This window comes from Acinonyx jubatus, chromosome B2 (genome assembly GCF_027475565.1).
Source record: "Acinonyx jubatus isolate Ajub_Pintada_27869175 chromosome B2, VMU_Ajub_asm_v1.0, whole genome shotgun sequence".
NCBI classification, from domain to species: domain Eukaryota; kingdom Metazoa; phylum Chordata; class Mammalia; order Carnivora; family Felidae; genus Acinonyx; species Acinonyx jubatus.
Window position 1 is genome coordinate 118,893,079 of NC_069385.1, and position 19,322 is coordinate 118,912,400.

The 19,322-nt window shown below is 35.7% G+C and overlaps 1 long non-coding RNA gene across 1 annotated transcript; it reads left to right on the forward strand.

Moving 5' to 3' along the window:
• The first annotated feature begins 428 nt into the window (after positions 1-428).
• Positions 429-15,906, forward strand: LOC106983505 (uncharacterized). The gene is made up of 6 exons (XR_008298660.1): positions 429-1,546; positions 2,005-2,028; positions 2,330-2,356; positions 2,815-2,835; positions 3,286-3,306; positions 15,886-15,906. It is a non-coding gene; the product is annotated as an uncharacterized LOC106983505 (long non-coding RNA).
• The last annotated feature ends 3,416 nt before the right edge of the window (positions 15,907-19,322 follow it).

Sequence of the window (19,322 nt, forward strand, 5' to 3'; positions counted from 1 at the left end):
GTTTCGTTCATTTCTTAACATATTATAATAGTTTCCTTTGGCTTCCTACAGGGTCTGCAATCCTTTACTTCTGTCTCGTAGGTAAAGACTTTCAGGTTTCTCCATCATTTGCTTATTCCACTACCTAGCTGCACCCCCACCCAAGGAATGAATGAATTAAGGGGAATACAGGGGCGCCTGGGTGGCTCAGTCAGTTAAGCATCCGACTTCGGCTCAGGTCATGATCTCGCGGTTCATGAGTTCAAGCCCCGCGTCAGGCTCTGTGCTGATGGCTCAGAGCCTGGATCCTGTTTCAGATTCTGTGTCTTCCTCTCTCTCTGACCCTCCCCCGTTCATGCTCTGTCTCTCTCTGCCTCAAAAATAAATAAACGTTAAAAAAAATTAAAAAAAAAAAAGAAGGGGAATACAAACCCCACTTAATAATCCAAACTACTGTGAATAATATATATATGTATAAATAAAAAAATCGGATGAAAATATCTGAAGTTTATTATGACTTGTCAACAAAGGAGGGAGGACATTTGTACGAGTGTGTGGATATGTGAAAGTTTACACAGGATAGCAGAAATAGGGAGAAGAAAAGTAAAAACAGCAGTTTAAATTACCAATCCCCTGTAGGATTTTAAGCAGTTACCAGTCACTGCAAAGGGGAAGAGAAAAATCATCTCCCTTTCCTGAAGCCTCTCAGACTAAGCAGAAGGCAGAATCCCACAAGGCATGATGGCAGCTGTGTTCCCCAGCACTGTGCACTGCAATACCTATAAGGGTTTGATGCTCCCTCCGTGAGCATTTCTGATATTCCCTCTCAGAAAACTAGCAGAAAACTAATTTCAGCAGCCTTTCCTCACTAACTTCTCTCTTTGTTTTTCAGCTACAGAATCCTCTTGTAAGTCTCCTTTCATGATGGAACTCAATTACCTCCAGCAGTGTCTAACAGACCTACTTGAACAAAAATGTGTCCATCCACATTGGGATCACAATAGTTTAAAGCTCCTATTTCCTTGACCCCTATTTTTCCATTACTCAGAATTCCACTAGGTTATTAATAAGTTTCTAAAATGTTCACTGAGTCACATAACAATTAAAGAACAGAGAAAAAAGTTTCTCCATGGCTCTAAAGACTGTCAGGGACCCTCTCTATATAGAAGGAGAAAAAAATGAACAGGGAAAACAAAGATACAGATAATATTTCTGTTTACCAGCTGGGTCACCTATTCAAGCAGTTAGTAAGTTGTATATTTGTTTCTTTGCTGTGCACTTATCAAAGTCCAGTGATATATATTAAAACTTGAGTTCAAGTATAGGAACTTTAAACTCATTTTCTTAGCTTTTGCGTCTCCATTAACCAGAATTCCACCAGCTGATTTTAAGTTTTCTGGAAAGTTCAGATACGCCTGATCAGAAAACCTTTTCAAGCAGTTACATCACTAGAAAATTTACCAATTTCTACATCACTAGAAAAAAATGAATAGGACAATAAATGAGGAGGGTGCAATAAGAAATCTTTCTGCTTATTTTTCAGTGGAATCAACTCCTCACACAAACAGTAAGTCTTGTGTTTTCATTTAATTCTGTCACAGGGTTCAATTGGTTTCTAGTGAGGTCCAAGACTTCTTTATCTGGACATGATGGTATGCGAAGGGCTTGAGGTAACTCTTGGCCCCTTGCTTCTCTCATTGTCAAAGTCCCTCTGGGTTACTAATGATGTACTAGAAAGTTCTAACACTACTGATTTATATAAATATAAAGAGGAAAGAAAAAAAGTTTTGCGTCGTTACAAAGACCATCAATGAGAGGCGATCTACAGAAAAGGAAAAAATGATGTAAGAAGAACAGTTTTTCATTTGGAAATGAAAATTTTATGATTTACATACAAAATAAAGATCAGAGGGGAACATTTCCCAGAAGTTAAAAATGACATGTTATAAGGGACTTGACAAATTGAAAAACTGAATGAGGAAAAAAAGAAAAGGAGATAACAATTTTCTTTGTTCTGTTTTCCAGAGGGAACAGTTCCACCTGCCCTCAGTAAGTCTTTCCATGTTTCCTCCACTGTGGGGTCCTATAACTTCTTTCTCTGACAATGATGGCATTTCTGGACATGGGTACATACTTCCTAAACTACTTGCCTTCCCGTCGCCAAATCCCATGGTTATTAATGCTTTTCGGAAAGTTCAAATCCTGCGGATTTATATTAAAAGTAAATGAAGACCAAAGGGTACATTGTCCCTATTGTTATAATGACCTAGTGAACAAGAACTCTCTACACAGAGAGGAAAAAAAACAGTGAGAGAGAAAAGGCTTGTAAAGATACTTCTCTGTCTTTCAGCTGGTCCACCACCTTCAGAGCACAGTGGTAAGTTCAGTCTGTTCTTTTACTGTTTTCTGTTGTTGTTGTTGTTCTTTATGAGGCCTATGAACCTGTAATTACCCTACTCATTTCTCATCCCTGTGCAGCCACCTGAGACTCATAGTTCTCATCTTCCTTTGCTTTCTGCTTATCCTGTGAAGTAAACTTACATTTACTTAATATCAAGCATATGTTTACTTTGCATCTCCTCAGTGATAAGAACTACATAGGTGCTTTAACTACTACATGATATCCCATTCAATCCTTGGGGTAAATCAATTGATCTCTTTGTAATGGCTGAGAAACTGAAGCCACATACTTGCCTAAGAACACGCTCACTGAACATCAGTTTGAACCAAGAGCTGTGTGACTACCAAACTTCTTCACCACACAAATATGCTTCCCTAGAAAGATACTTGTTCCTTTCAAACAATTATTCACTGATATCTAATTTGCTTTTTAAGGTTTGCCCTTGGCACCAATAAGTAAGTATTATATTTGTTTCTCTACTATAGTTCTCTGTGTGGTCTTCTTCAAAGTCTAAGGAACTTTGTTCTGTTAAAGTGATTTGAGTTTCTCACTGCTCTTGCATTCTGGGTAATAAGCTATTACCCAGCTTGCCCCTATAGTATAGATAATTTAAGAAAATACAGATTAAAAGAAAAGGAGTAAAGTAGCATTGGTTGACAACAACAAAAACCTGAAAAATATTAAAAACCCTGAAAAAAAATAGCAGAGGTAGGCAAAACGTTTGAGACAGGAAGTCCAAAAGGATGTTTAAATGGAGAGAGATTTTTGAGTGTTCCCTCAAAGTATGCTTTCTCGTATGTCTACCCAAGTCCTCCCCTCAGAGACACCAGTGGAATATATTAGATAATACTATGTTTTCTCTATTTAAGAAAAATTAATGGATTTTTTTTTTTGCTTTTTTTTAGTGATTTCACAAAGAACCTCAAGTAAGTTCTTTACTTCTCAGCCTGTCAAATATGAGACCTTTTCTGAGCACAGATATTATATTTTTAAAGTGCACCAAGGATTGAGATTCATGTTTCCATACTTTTTGCTTTCATATTACCCACAGGCCTCCCAATTAGAACCGCAAGACAATCTTTTCGATTCATAACTATAAGAGTTCCCATTACTTCAGTTATTAACTCAACTTCCCAGGAAACCGATACCAAGAGTGACTCAATATTTAAACCAGATCGAGTACTGACAACAAAGTGGTATTTAACACAGAAGTCGCCTTTAACACTATGTCCTACATTCTATAATTCAAATCTGGTCCTCATATCTATGTTACAAATGATTTTTATACAATACCAATATCCCTTGGGGTTCCTCAGACTGGAATTAAGTCACATTAATATTAAAACCCCAAGATTTAATTCAGACTAATATTCAGATGCCAACAGAGCCCAGGCAGATAATGAAAATGAATAGGTGAAGAACACCACCTGGGAATAGTGGAAAGATCACGTACAGTCTAAAGAGGGTGGCTGCCACTCAGCTCCAGCCAGTTTCTCCACACAAGAACACATATCTAGAGCATTTGAAATTTTTCAATAATGTCAGGACACATTTGGAACTGTTAACACAGACATTCTACACATTCTTTCTGAGTCCTGGGCAAGGAAGATGACCAGCTAAACAGTCTCACTGACAGATGAAAATACTGAGTCCATGGAGTCAATGACGCAGACCCAAGGATGAGGTTGGAAACCTCAGATGTCCATGTTTGAGAACAGACCCTACAACTGTGAACATTTGAGTTCAGCAGAAGGGATTATTGGTTTCGCAGCCAGAAATTATAATCCAGAAGCTAAACTGAAATAATTTAGTGTCTTTTTTCAGTGGAGGCACCAGAAAGGGTAGAAGGAAAGAGTTTTAAAATCCAAAACCCAAGGGATCGGGAGAGGGAAAACAGGTAGAACAAAGGCACTAAAGGACAGTGCCTTCTTTCTGGCTGTCTTGGTCTTGGCTGCTATGTATTTTTATTATTAAAAGTACACAGCAGAGCTTAAGCATAAAAAGAGGTCCTATGGGGTAGAATGATTTCCAAGGGGGCAGAAACTGAATAGGAAAACATTGTAAGGAGAAACTAACATTAAGTTCTTGGCATTTTGTTGAGAAAATTTAAACAGGAAAAAAAGGAAAAACACAAATGTAGGAATAAAAAAGGAACTTACCTACATACACAGTAAAATTTTTTTAATCATAAAAGAATACACTAAAAAACTCTATGGGAATACATTAAAAACAAAATTACCAATTAAAAAAATACATGAATTACCAAAACTGACTCAAAGAAATATAAAACCCCCAAATTATCCATAATTAGAAAATGAAATGAACAGTGAGTCAAAAAAACTTTCACCTAAAAAGCCCCAGACAAGATAGTTTTACAGGGAAGGACTTTCAAGGAACAAATTTTCAAGGAACAAATCATTCCTATATTTGGAACTGTTCCAAAGAATACAAAAGAAATGAAACTCACTTCAACTCATTTTATGATGTTGTTATTCCTTAATTTCAAAGCAAGGCAAAGATTGTAAGAAAAAAATGCATAGACATATTTTACTTAGAAACACAGATACAAATTTCCTAAATAGTGCAATGTTACACCGATCATAAACACAGTGATACAGAATTTATTTTTAATGCCTCATAACTATGATAGAAATTATAGAAAATTTATCAATAAATTCACTAAATTCATGGATAAAAAAGAAAAGGTATGATCATTTATAAAAATAAAGAAAAACTATTGCATAAAATTCAACACAGAATCCTAACCAGAATTCTTTTTGGAAGAAATAAAAACTTTCTTAAAAGGGAATAGATAAGAACTTCTTTAATCTAATTAAGGAGATCTATTCCTTTATCATTCTTAAGAAGTCTAAAAAACAAGGGATGCCTAGGTGGCTCAGTTGGTTAAGCATCTGACTCTTGATTTTGGCTCAGGTCATGATCTCCCGGTTTGTTGGATCAAGCCCCATGTCAGGCTCTGTGCTGTCAGCTTGGGATTCTCTCTCTCCCTATCTCTCTGCCCCATTCCTGCTCTTTCTCTCTCAAAATAAATAAATATATAACAAAAAGAATTCTAAGAAATAAAATTTTAGAAGCATTGCCACTCAAGTCAAAATCAATAACAAGATGACTACTACCAATTTATACCAGCCTGTGCAATAAAATAAAGGCAAAAGATATAAAGACACAAAGAGAAGGGAGAAATTCATCATTATTTTCAGATTATGATTATCTGCATAAAAACTACAAAAAATGAACAAACTACTAATACTTAATATGAAGTCAGCAAAGTTGCTACATAACAAAACAGCAAACAAAACTTAAAACATTGTTTATGCCAGCAATAGCAATTTAGAAAACAGAATTTAAAAACCAAATTATACCATTCACTAAAGAAGCAAAATATAAATCTCCTAAGAATAAACTTCTAAAAAATGTGTTGTCTTAAAGAGAGAGCATGACAAATATTGAGAAAGCAAACTGAACCCCTTGTTTTTTAACCTAGCCAGGTCAGTCATTTTGCCTGAGCACTTGACATTACACAAAATGAAAAAATTTTATATCCTGAGATAAACTGAGAGAGAAATATGGGGAGGTAAGAAAAGTAGGGGAAGGGAAAGAAGAAGGAAGTAATGAAGAAGGAAAAAAGGGAGGGACAGAAGAGAGGCCATCCATCCAACTGGTCTTGTCTACTCTTAAATAGCTCAGTTTAGCACAAGGACCTAAAATAAAACTTTAAGCCCATTTGCTCTATACTGCTGCCTCCCTAATGGAAATAATTTTAGTGCTGACTTTAACAATGTCAATACATATAGATGGGTAGTGACCTTTGTCAATATATAATTATAATGCAGAATTCATTTATTTGCTAATGATAACAATGAGAAAGCTGACTATAACTTTGCAGATTATTCCCCTTATATTCCTGCTGTATCTTTTATTATGTGACCAGTTCTTCTGAATCAAGTCTCCCTCCAAGCATTGCCACTTGAAAGAAAGAAAGAAGAGAAAGATATTTCTAGGCATTCACTTTGCCTCTAGCTTTTGACAATAACTTTAAAAGACATAATATAAGACCTGAAAATAGATAAACTATTTTCAAAGACAGGGAAATTCAACAACATATAAATGTTAATTCTCCCCCCAACTAATTTGTAATTCAATAAATTCAAATAAAATCACCAACAGGATTTTTTGTGGATCTTGACAAATCCATTCTATAATTCATATAAAAGAGAAAAACAATCCAAGAATAAATAACATATTTATAAACATGAAGTTCCCAAGAGGGAAGGCTCACCCTAGGTATTTCATTTGATTATCAAGTCATTTAAAACACTATAGTGATTGAATGCATCTGGTCTTAGCATAAGAATAAACTAATCAGTGGGGGTATACTAACCAGTGGGGGTAAAGGAGAGTGACATCAGCAAAATGGCAGCAATGAAATTTCTAGCACTTGTCTCTCCAGAAACAGCAATGTGAACAATTATCCACACATGAGAATACCTTCAAGAAGCCAAGGATTCCAGATGAGGGACTACAGCACCTGGGTAAAGTACAGAAATAAGACCCACTGAGGAAGGAAGGAGAGACAGATTCACATTATTCACATCACCTCTCTTTCATGCACAGGTAGCCCAGCAGAGAGGGAGACACCTATGGGAGGAGAGTCCTCAGGTCCTCAGCTCACTCTGGCACACACTAACGAACTCCTATGGCATCAAGCTCCTGATAAACTCCCATGAATCAGACTCCCCACACACCCCAGCACTGGTGAGCTCCTGTGGCCTGAGACTCCAGGACAGCCTTATCACTGGGCCATTTCCCTTCGACCCCAGCTGCCACACCCAGTCCCATGAAACCAGGCTCCAAGCCCATTCCTGTACTGGACCAACATCCATGGACTAAGACGCTAGGCATAACTCAATGGTTACCAATGCCTGATTGGTAGCTATGGACACAGGATCTAGATCTGCCCATGCTGACCCAGGTCACAGTCCCTTCATCACATTCAAGGACCAGGCCCAGGCTTGCTCCCACAGACCCAGGTACCAGGCTGGTCTCCATGTACCCAAAAACAGGCTTACCTATCTGCTGACCCATCAACCAGATCTGCTTTCCTGAAAACTCTAGCAGCAAGTCTGCTCATGGCATCACAAGCAGGCCTACCCAGAATCTCTTAATGGCCTGAATGGTGGAGTTTTGCTGCCAAATCCATTCTGTAAAGACTGGAAGTGGTGCCTACTCCCTCAAATACATAGACACCAAAACAAGGCCACAACAATCATTAATCAAGAAAACATGACTCCATCAAAGGAAACTAATAAAAATCCAATAACTGACCCTAAAGAAATGACAATCTATGTACTATTTGACAAAACATTCAGAATAACCATCTTAAAGAAATTCAGTGGACTATAGAATAGACAACTACTGAAAATAAGAAAACAATGCATAAACAAAGAAATTCAACAAAGTAATAGAAACCATTTTTAAAAAAACAACTTGGAGCTGAAGAAAAAATTGAACTGAAGAATTCAATACAGAGGCTCCGTAAGAATTCAGCCAAGCAGAAGGTAGAATAGTGAACTAAAAGACAGGTCATTTGAAATCATCCAGTCAGAAGAGCAAAAAAAAAAAAAAAAAAAAAAGAATGAAAACTAGTGAAGAAAGCCCACCTGAATTACTTACAGGACACAAAAGAAACAATCTGCACATTCTTGGAGTCTCAGAAAAAGGGGGAAAAGAGCAGAAAGCTTATTTAGAGAAATAATGACATAAAACTCCCCAATCTGGGAAGAAATTTGGAAATCCAAATTCATGAAGCTAGTTAGTCACCTCAAAATTTCAACCCAAAACATTCTTGTCCAAGGCACATTATTTACAGATAACTAAAATCAATACTAAGAATTTTATTTAATTTTAAACTATGATGGCTGTATTTTTTTAAGTTTATTTATTTTTGAGAGAGAGAGAGAAAAAGAGAGAGAGAAAGAAAGAGAGAGCAAGGGAGGGTCAGAGAGAGAGTAGAGGGAGAATCCCAAGCAGGATATGCACCACCAGCACAGAGCCCACTGTGGGGCTCAAACCCATGAACCATGAGCCTGTACCAGTTGGATGTTCAACTGGCTGAGCCACCTAGGCACCCCAATACTAAGAATTTTAAAAGCAGCGAGAGAAAAAAATGGAATCCTCCTAAGGCTTTCAATTAATTTCTCAGCAGAAATCTTTCAGGCCAGGAAAGCAGATTGATATACTCAAAGTGCTAAAAGGAAAACACTGCAAACCAGAATACACAGCAAAGTTGCCTTTTAGGAATGAAGAAGAGACAAAGACTCTCAAACAAACAAAAATGAAGGAGTTCATCACTACTATATCTGACTTGCAAGAAATTCTGAAAGGAATCTTTCGGGGTGAAATGAAATGCTACTTATTAGTAATACTAAAATATAAGACATTCTGATAAAGTTAAGCATGTAGCCAAATTCAGAATATTCTATTACTAATACATTGTGGTGTGTTAATCACTTAAATCTAGTATAAAGTTTTAAAGGATAAAAGTATTAAAGTAACTGTAGCTACAATAATTTGTTATAGGTATGCAATATGAAGAAGTTAATTATGATATCAAAAACATAAACTATAGGAGAAAATAAAAAGATAGAGTTTTGTACAGGATTGAAAATATCAGCTTAAAATAGAATGCTATAAAATGTTTTATGTAAGCCTCATGATAACCACAAGGCAAAACCCTACAGTATATTCATAAAAGATAAAGAGAAGGGGGATCAAATCATACCACTTGGGAAAATTTTCCATTCACAAAGAAAGACAGCAAAAGAGGAATACAGAAATAAGGGGCTTAAAAAAAAAACAGCCAAAAAAACCAGTAAGATGGCATTAGTAAATCCTTACCTATCAATATTTACCCTAAATATAATTAGATTAAATTCCTCAATAAAGAAGCAGAAATGATTAAGAAAATAAGACCCAAGTATATGCTACTTATAAGAAACTCACTTCACCTTTAAGGATACACTTAGGCTTACAGTGAAGGATGACAAAAGACATTACATGCATGAGGAAATCAAAAGAGAACAGAGAGGTAGCTGTACTTCTATCAGACAAAATAGACTTTAAACAAAGACTATAACAAGAGACAAAGAAGTTCATTATATAATTATAACGTGATCAATTCTTCAAAAGGATATAACAATTATAAATATATATGCACCGAACTTTGGAGTAGCTAAATATATTCAGCAACTATTAACAGATATTAAGCAAATACTAAGAGGGAGAAATTGACAATAATACTATAATAGTAGGGGACTTCAACACCTCACTTTCAAAGTGGAAAGATCATACACAGACTGAAAATCAATAAGGAAACACTGGATTTGAAATAATATCTTAGACTAATGAACCCAACAAACATATACAAAACATTCCACCCAACAGCTGAATAAACATTCTTCTCAAGTGCACACATATATTCTCCAGATATATAGGTCACATCTTAGGTCACAATTTAAGGCTTAGCAAACACAGAACACTGAATCATATCAAATACCTTTTCCAGCCAAAATGCTATGAAACTAGAAATCAACACTAAGGGGAAAACAAGAAAATTCACAAATGTGTGGACATTAAACTACAGGCTGCTGAATAATCAATGGGTCACAGAAGAAATTGAAAGGCAAACCAAAAAATATCATAAGACAAAAAGTAGAAAAACAACGTATCAAAATTTATGAGATGCAGCAAAAGCAGTTCTCAGGGGGAAGTTTCATAATGAAAAACACCTATGTTAAGAAAACAACCCACAAACAACCTAACTTTCCACCTCAAAGAATTACAGAAAGAACAAACTAAGCCAAACTTAGCAGAAGGGAAGAAATACTAAAGATTAAGATCAGAAATAAATGAAATAGAGACCAGAAAAACAATAGAGAAGACCAAGGAAACTAAGAGCTATTTTTCTGAGAAAATAAACAAAATTGACAAACTATTAGCTAGAATAAGTGAAAAAGACTCAAAATCAGAAATGAAACAGGAGCCATTACAAATGAAACCACAGAAACACAAAGATCATAAAAGACTACTATGAATATTTATATGTCAACAACTGGATAACCTAGCAGAGGTGGATGTTACTAGAACCATACAACCCACCAAGACTGAAACAGGAAATAATAACATTTGAACAGACCAATAATGTGTAAGGAAACTGAAGCAGTAATCAAAACCTCCCAACAAAGAAATGCCCAACACCTGATTGTTTCATTGGTCAATTACAACAAACACTTACAAAGAGGTGACACTAATCTCTCTCAAATTCTTTCCCAAAAGATGAAGTGGAGGAACACTCTCAAATTTTATGAGGCCAGCATTAACCTCACAACAAAGCCAAATGAAGCCACTATAATAAAAGAAAACTACAAACCAATATCCCTGATAAAAAAAGATGCAAAAAATCTAAACAAAATACTAGGAAACTAAATTCACCATCACATTTATAAGATCATACGCCATGATAAGGTAGGATTTACCCCTAGGATATAAGGATGGCTCAACACATACAAACCAATAAATGTGATACATCACATTAATAGAATGAAAGATAAAAATCATATGATCATCTCAAGAAATGCAAAATAAAAAAAAGCATTGGATGAAATTCACCATCCTTTCATAATAAAAATTCTCAGCAAATTAGATGTAGAAGAAATATACCTCAACATAATAAAGGCCATATAGGAAAAATCGCAAATAAAAACATACTCCATAGTAAAAGGTTGAAAGCTTTTCCTCTAATATCAGGAATAGGGCAAGAGTGCCCACTGTCACCACTCCTATTCAGTGTAGTGCTGGAAGTCCTGGCCAGAGTGATTAGCTAAGGATAAGAAACTGAAGGCATTCAAATTGGAAAGGAAGAAGCAAAACTGTCTTGCATGTATAGGATATGATTTTATATACAGAAAACCTTGAAGACTCCACTGAAAATCTGTTAAAACTAATAAACTCAGTAAAGTTGCTGGATACAAAATAAACACACAAAATCAGTTGCATTTCTATACACTAACAATGAAACATCTGGAAAAAATGAAACAACCCCATTTAAAATAGCATCAAAAACAATAAAATACTCAGGGATAAGTTTAAGCAAGAATGTCAAAGATCTGTTCTAAAAATTACAGGATGCTGATGAAAGAACTTGAAGAGGACATAAATATATGGAAAAATATCATGTGTTCACACACTAGAAGAATTAATATTGTTAAAAGTCCATACTACCCAAAGCCATTTATAGAGTCAATGCAATTCCTATCAATTTTCCAATGGCAATTTTCCCAAAAATAGAAAATACAATTCTAAAATTTGTATGGTACCACAAAAGACTGTGAATAACCAAAGCAATCCTAAGAAGAACAAAGCTGAAAGGCATCACATCTCCTGATTTGAAACACTGTTACAAAGCTATAGTAATCAAAACAGTATGTTGTGGCATAAAACACTGACCAGTGGAATAGAATTGAGAGCCCAGAAATAAACCCGGTCATATACAGCCATCTAATATTTGACAAGAGAGCCAAGAATATTCAAAAGCAAAAGGATAGTCTCTTCAATAAATGGTGCTGGGAAAACAACATATCCACATGCAAACTAGACTCCTATCTTACCCCATTTGCAAAAATAAACTCAAAATTGATAAGAACAAACACTGTAAAATTATTAGGAGAAAATCAAGGGGAAAACTCCTTAACATAGACAAAATAAAAAGGTGGAAATACACCAAACTAAAAGCCTACTGCATAGCAGAAGAAACAATCTGCAAAATGAAAAGGCAACTTATAGAATTAGAAAAAAAATACCTGCAAACCCCCTAGTTGATAACAGATTCATTTCATTCATATATCTCATGTACTATATAGAAATCAACTCAATAGCAAAAATTCTGATTTAAAAATGAGTAGGAGAATTGAATTGAGATTTTTTCAGAGAAAACATACAATGGCTAGCAGGTACATGAACCTGTTCAACATCACTGAGATGCAAATCAAAAGTACAATGAGCTATCACCTCACCATCTGTTATAATGGCTATTATGGTAAAGAAAAGAAACAAGTGTTAGTGAGGTTATGGAGAAAAGGGAACCTTGTCCACTGTTGGTAGTTCACACTATGAGGTTACTAGAAAATTAAAAACAGAACTACAATATGATCCAGCAATCCTATATCCAAATATATATCTGAAGGAAATAAAATCATTATCTCAAAGAGATATCTGTACCCTTATGTTCACTGCATGTGGTACTGTAAGGGTCATTTACAATAGCTAAGACATGGAAACAATCTCAGTGTCCATCAACAGATGAATGGGTACATATATATACCATTTATGATACCATTATAAATTTTAGAATTGTGGTCTATGCACACGCACACACACACACACACGCACTGAAAAATTATTCAGCCATTAAAAAAGGATATCCTGCCTTTTGTGACATGGATGGACCTTGAGGGCATTATGCCAAGTGAGATAAGCAGACAGAAAAAAACAAATACTATATGTTCTCATTTATATGTGGAATCCAAAAAAGCTGAATTCAGAAGTAGAGAGTAGAATAATGGTTGCCAGAGGCTGGAGTGTGGTTGGAGAAATAGGGAGATGGTGGTCAAAGGGTACAAACTTCCAGCTGTAAGATGAATAAGTTCTGGAGATCTAATGTACAGCATGGTCACCAAAGTTAACATTACTGTACTGTATACTTGAAAATTGTTGAGATCTTAAATGTTATCACCACACACACACACACACACACACACACACACACACAAAGGGTAATTATGTGAGGGACTAGAAGTGTTAACCTTATTGTGGTAATCTTACCACAATGTGTATGTGTATTAAGCCACCACATTGTACACCTTAAACCTACATGTTTATATGTCAATAATATCTCAGTGAAGCTGGAAAAAAAATCAGTGAGACAAAATCAAAAACCCAGAGATAGATCCTTATTGTATGAGAAAGTTGAGCTCATAACAGATGAAGAATTCAATAATTAGTCTCAGGTCAAAAGATGTTCTACCTCATACTTTCCTAAAGTAAATCCAGCTGAATTAAATACCTAAATATCTATTACCATTTAAGAAAACACAATAGAATTGATATATGACTCAGATAGGAAGGAGGCTTCCTTCTAAAATACCCAGAAAAAAAGGTAAAATAAATGTTGACTAACAAAAACTCAAAACTTCTTATGGACCAAACACAGTACAAACAAAGTTAAAAGACAAGAGGGAGTTGGTTGAGAGAAAATTTTTGCAGTGTGCATAGTTATCAATGTTATACAGCATTAAGAATATAAATAAAATCCCACAATCGGTAAGAAAAATAAATTACATGACTTAAGGACAAGAATAAACAGTTCACAAAATAGGGAAATTGAATGCCTAATAAACATAAATTGCCAAATTTCATTAATGATCAAAAATACAACATGAAAATGAAATATTGCTTTTCTCAAAATATACTGGCCAAAATTTTAAAGCTTGACAAGATCAAATATTTATTGAGATATGTGGTTAAGTGTCAACTCTCTCTGAACAGCAATTTGTCAATATCTAAATTAAATCTAAAGCATACTCTGAATTCTACTTCTGGGTATAAACACTAAAGTCATACATATGTACATAAAATGTCACGTACAAAGATGTTTGTTGTGACTTTTTAATAATCAAAAGTCAAAAATAAATTAACATATGTATGCTGATAGGATAATACACAGCAGCTTAAAATGAACTAACTATGTATCTATGTGTATATAAGCAACATCTCAAATCATAGTGTTGAATGAAACAAACCAGATGCAAAATGACATCTCTTGATACAAAATGATACTAAAAGATGACATGCAAATTAAAGCAAAAATATTCAAACCCACCATATTCCTTAAGTATCCACATATATATGAAAGTACCTTTAAAAATAATTGGATATACATTGAACTCATAATTGAGGGAAGAAAATGAACCTGGGGTTGGTGATTCAAAGGAATTTTATCCATCCCTGTATTATTTTCTTTCTTAGAAGAAAAGTTGGGAACAAATATGACAAATGTTACATGATAGGTAGTATGATTATTGATTCCTGAGGTATTATTATTTTTTACAATATCTCAAAGAGAAGGCAGGTCATCATGAAAAAGCCACTGATCTTCAGAGTGCCTCAGGGTGCTGGGTCCAAGAAAAATAAAATTTTCATACTCTGCACTGATACTTATAACCTCAGCTCCAAAACAGCACAGATTGAGTTCAGTCTCATAACACTACTTCAGTGAAATTGCTGCTTACTCAACTGTAAACAAGAATACACACACACACACACACACACACACACACACACACACATTCTTACACACTCAAGGAACAGTTTTCACCATTAGCACAATCCAAGTTCATACATAGAAAACAATAATCTAGAAGCGCCTGGGTGGCTCAATCGGTTAAGGGTCCTACTTCAGCTTAGGTCATGATCTCATGGCTTGTGGATTCGAGCCCCGCATCAGGCTCTGTGCTGACAGCTCAGAGCCTGGAGCCTGCTTCAGATTCTGTGTATCCCTCTCTCTCTGTCCCTCTCCTGCTCATGCTCTCTCTCAAAAATAAACAAACATTTAAAAAATTTAAAAAAAGAAAGAAAGAAAACAATAATCTTCTTTGTGGGTTTTCCATTCTTACACGTAGTTTGATTACTTGGAGTCATAGTGTATCAGATATCTCCTTTTCAAATCTCACTTTGTCATGTGATCTCTGCTTTGTTTTTTTTCATACGTGGCCCTTTTAATGATTTCCTAGAAAAAAAGAACAAGCTGCCCCAAACGTGTATTATTTCAACTCTTGCTAGATTTAAAACAAAAAACAAAAAAACAAAAACATAACTTTGAACTTATTGTTCCTGGTCTGATTAAGTTTTCAAAATCTTACAGCTAAAAACCTTCCAGGGCTTAGGCACAAAACATCATATGATCACCCCTCTCCCAGCAGTCTCTTCTGCTCACCCTCATACATCTTATAGCAGAGATCACTGTGTGCCTTCAAATACCCCATACCTGTTTCACCTGCAAGGCACAGAACCTTCTTAATGGGTGCTTGAAGAGAACAGAGGGAAAGGGGGAGCAACCTGATGCTGGCTACAGTAGGGAGAATTTCTTCCTTGATTCAGCAAAGATTTGTTAAGTGTCTGCTCTCTCAGGGACCATGCTGAGTGTGGGGTTTGATGAAGAGAAGATAGAACCTGCTCTCATAGAAGGGAGTGACAGTATGGGCAAACCAAGTGGCTCTGTATCCTTCCTTCCAGAACATTCCCAAGGCAAATGCCCCTTGTCACTACTGTTCAGTGTGTGATGCTTCCACTGGAATGACATTAGTGAAAATGTGTTTCTGTTTCATCAGACAACCACACTAATTTGTTTGTTTGTCTTTTTTTTATTAAAGCAAGACCTGAGAAATCTAAGAGTAAGTCCCATGTTTCTCTCAATTATATTATTATCATTGGTGTTTTATGGTATGTAGAGGCCCTTTTGTGTCCTGTTTTTAGTGTGAATCTACCAAAATTTAAGATTTATATTCCTGCCTCTGGTTTTATTAATATTTCCAGCATTCTTTGTCTTCTAGCTTCTTGTTTTCTTATTCCTATTTCCAGTAACTTGTTCCATTTTCAACTATCCATGTCCATTTGGAGGCTATAATTAAAATTGGTACTTAATATGGTGGTAGTATAATAATAAATAATACTTATTCAGTAATTACAGTGTGTCAGGGACTTTATTCAGGGCCTTATATGTGCGTATACATTATATCAGATAAGTATTGTTATTCCTATTACAAAGAGAAGAAAATAGTGAAACTAAGTAACTTGCCCATGATCCCACAATTAATGAGCAGCAGAGGCTGGGAATCTAATCTGGACTCTAAAAGTCTGGCAGTGCCTCCATCTCAGTGAGAAATATGGTCACCCAGCCCTAAGATACTTATGCTTACAGGGAAAAGAGAAACCTTTCTAAAATGGACATAATGAACAGTAATTAGCCAACAAGAATCACAGTAATGATCAAGATAAACCAACACAATCATCCCAAAGAAATGATGGGAAGAGAGGAATAATAATAAAACAAAGTGTAAGTGAGAAAAATCTTACCCGTCAATGGGTTTTTCAAAATACTTATTTAGGGGCGCCTGGGTGGCTCAGTCAGTTAAGAGTCCGACTTCGGCTCAGGTCATGATCTCGCGGTCCGTGGGTTCGAGCCCTGCATCGGGCTCTGTGCTGACTGCTCAGAGCCTGGAGCCTGTTTCAGATTCTGTGTCTCCCTCTCTCTCTGACCCTCCCCCGTTCATGCTCTGTCTCTCTCTGTCTCAAAAATAAATAAACGTTAAAAAAAATATTTATTTTTTGAGGAGGGGAGGTTCAGAGAGAGAAAGAGAGAGAGAATCACAAGCAGGTTCCACACTGTCAGTGCAGAGCCTGAGGCGGGGGCTTGAACTCACAAACCATGAGATCAAGACCTGAGCTGAAAATCAGAGTCGGATGCTAAACTGACAGAGCCACATGGGCACCCGCCCCATCAGTCAATGTTTTTTTGAGAGTTTGAATTAGCAGACAGAAACCAAAAGGAAGAAATAGCATCTCCCAGTGATTCCATTCTTAACCTTTCTTTCCAAAAAGGCACTCAAATTAAGAAAGACTGGGGCAGAGTGATCTGAAAGATACTTATTCTCGCATCATAGTGAATTGATTCTAAATACAGATTTGGTAGTTTCTCAAAGTCCTATTTCTAAAACTTCCAGCACAAAGTTTAAGAAGTAACTCCATTGTTCATCCAGAAACCTCTCACTCATTTATTTATTTGATTTTTTTTTCCACAGAAAGACAAGAATACCCAAGTAAGTTTTATATCTATTCATCAATTCTGGGGTTGGTTCCCATACCTGTTATGTCGTTTTCTGGACATGAAAGACCCTGACATTCAAAATTTTGAAGTTTGTCTCTCCTGTCTCTCCTTATTTATTGTATTAAATAACTTCCTCTAAAGTAAATGATGAATACTTGAGAAAGAAAAAAACCCATAGATGGCAGATCAAATAATGAAATGGCTAACGCTGACCTGGAATTAGAAATAATACTTCTGAACATTTTTTGTAAATTGTCACCTATAGAAAAATATGCTAGTTGTTACTACTTTCACTACTAGAGTCTTTAAATGCTTTTGGTAGAAAATTTAATGACAGAAATAAAACTGAGTTGGCAAAGTTAAATTGAGATCTTACTCATTCAAATATATATATATTTATTGAGGGCCTACCCTGTGCCAGGCACTGGGAATACAGCAGGGAGAAGAGAAGAGAATAACTGCCCTCCTGGACTTTGCATATGAATTTAAACATTCCTGACATGCTTCTTATTCAGTGAAGTTGAGGAGAATATAAAGAAAAAGTAGTTCATTTCTCTCCACTTCTAAAAATGGAGCTCTTGCATCTGACAAATAATGCTTTGGTAATAAAAGAGAGTATATTTCTGTCTTCACCCATTGAACAGTATCAATGACAGCCATGTTCTCTGTATCCACTTTAAGACACTGCAATTCTAAGAAACTCCCTTTCTGTTTGATATTTCTGTTATGCACTCACTGTGGGTATTTTTCCTAAACGTAGCTGTTTCCATTTCAAAAGAAAGATTGACATTTCTATTTCTCACACCCTCTCCTCAGAATTCTACTGGAATATTTATCATTTTTCACAAAACACAAACCACAGATTGGTGGAAAAATCAATCATGTTGATTTTTTTTCCTAGTAAGCTAAAATGTCCTACCTAAAGCAAGACTTTACATGCTTAACACTCATGATAAGGACATAACAGAATCATAAACTATTGCCTGAGGAGTATGAGAAAATCACCTTGATTTTAATACCACAAGAATCAAAATTGAAAAAGCCCACTAAGGTCCCTGAACAATGAACAGTGAAGACAAGGCACACATCAAATTACAGCATGTGTTCTCAAAATATGCTAGGAATGAAGAAAAATTGATACATACAAAAGAGCAATCAGAATGGCATCATATTTCTCAAGAGTAACCACGAAATCTAGAAAACAATGGAGCAAATGCTTCTCAATTCTAAAAGACTCCCAACGGGTTAATCTGAACCCCCAAGAAATCTATCAAGCAAATATAAACATTGAATGATTTACGGTCTCAAAATTTTCATCTTCCATGCATTCCTTCCCCAGGAAAAATTGGAGAATATACTCCATCAAAACAAACAATGTAAACCACGGAAGAAGAAATCAAGAAATCTAAAAACATGCAATTTAGTACAGAAGGTCAAAATGTGGATTCCCAATTGTTATGGTCTTTTGATGTCAAATAGGCTAGGGATAATCCCAGTTCTTCAAACACTACTCTAGGTGTTGCTGTAAAGATACTTTGTAGATATGATTAAAGTCTGTAATCGGGTTGGCTTTAAATAAGAGAGACTATCCTAGATAATCTGGGTGGCCCTGATTCAATCAGTTGGATGGCCTTTAAGAGCACAGCTGAATGACAGCCAAAGCAGGAATCAGAACAGTCTGACTCTCACAGATCTAAGACCTTGGCTAGTTAATAATGGTGTCCCTAGAAAAGAAATGGACAGTTTTCTGAATTCTTACTTTATCTATATTAACGTAAGAGTTCTAGGTCTAGCGAACAGAAGTCCAACTTGAATCACTAAAGTGCAAAGTTCCTCAATGAGTTCTCAGACAGGAGCCAGTTTTCAGATCTAGAATTCAGAGAATGAAGTGGAGACCAGATCCCCTTGAGGACAGACCTTGCTATATTGCCAAGTGTTTAATATTAATCTTTCCCCAAGCCTTTCACAAAGGCACCTAGGGCC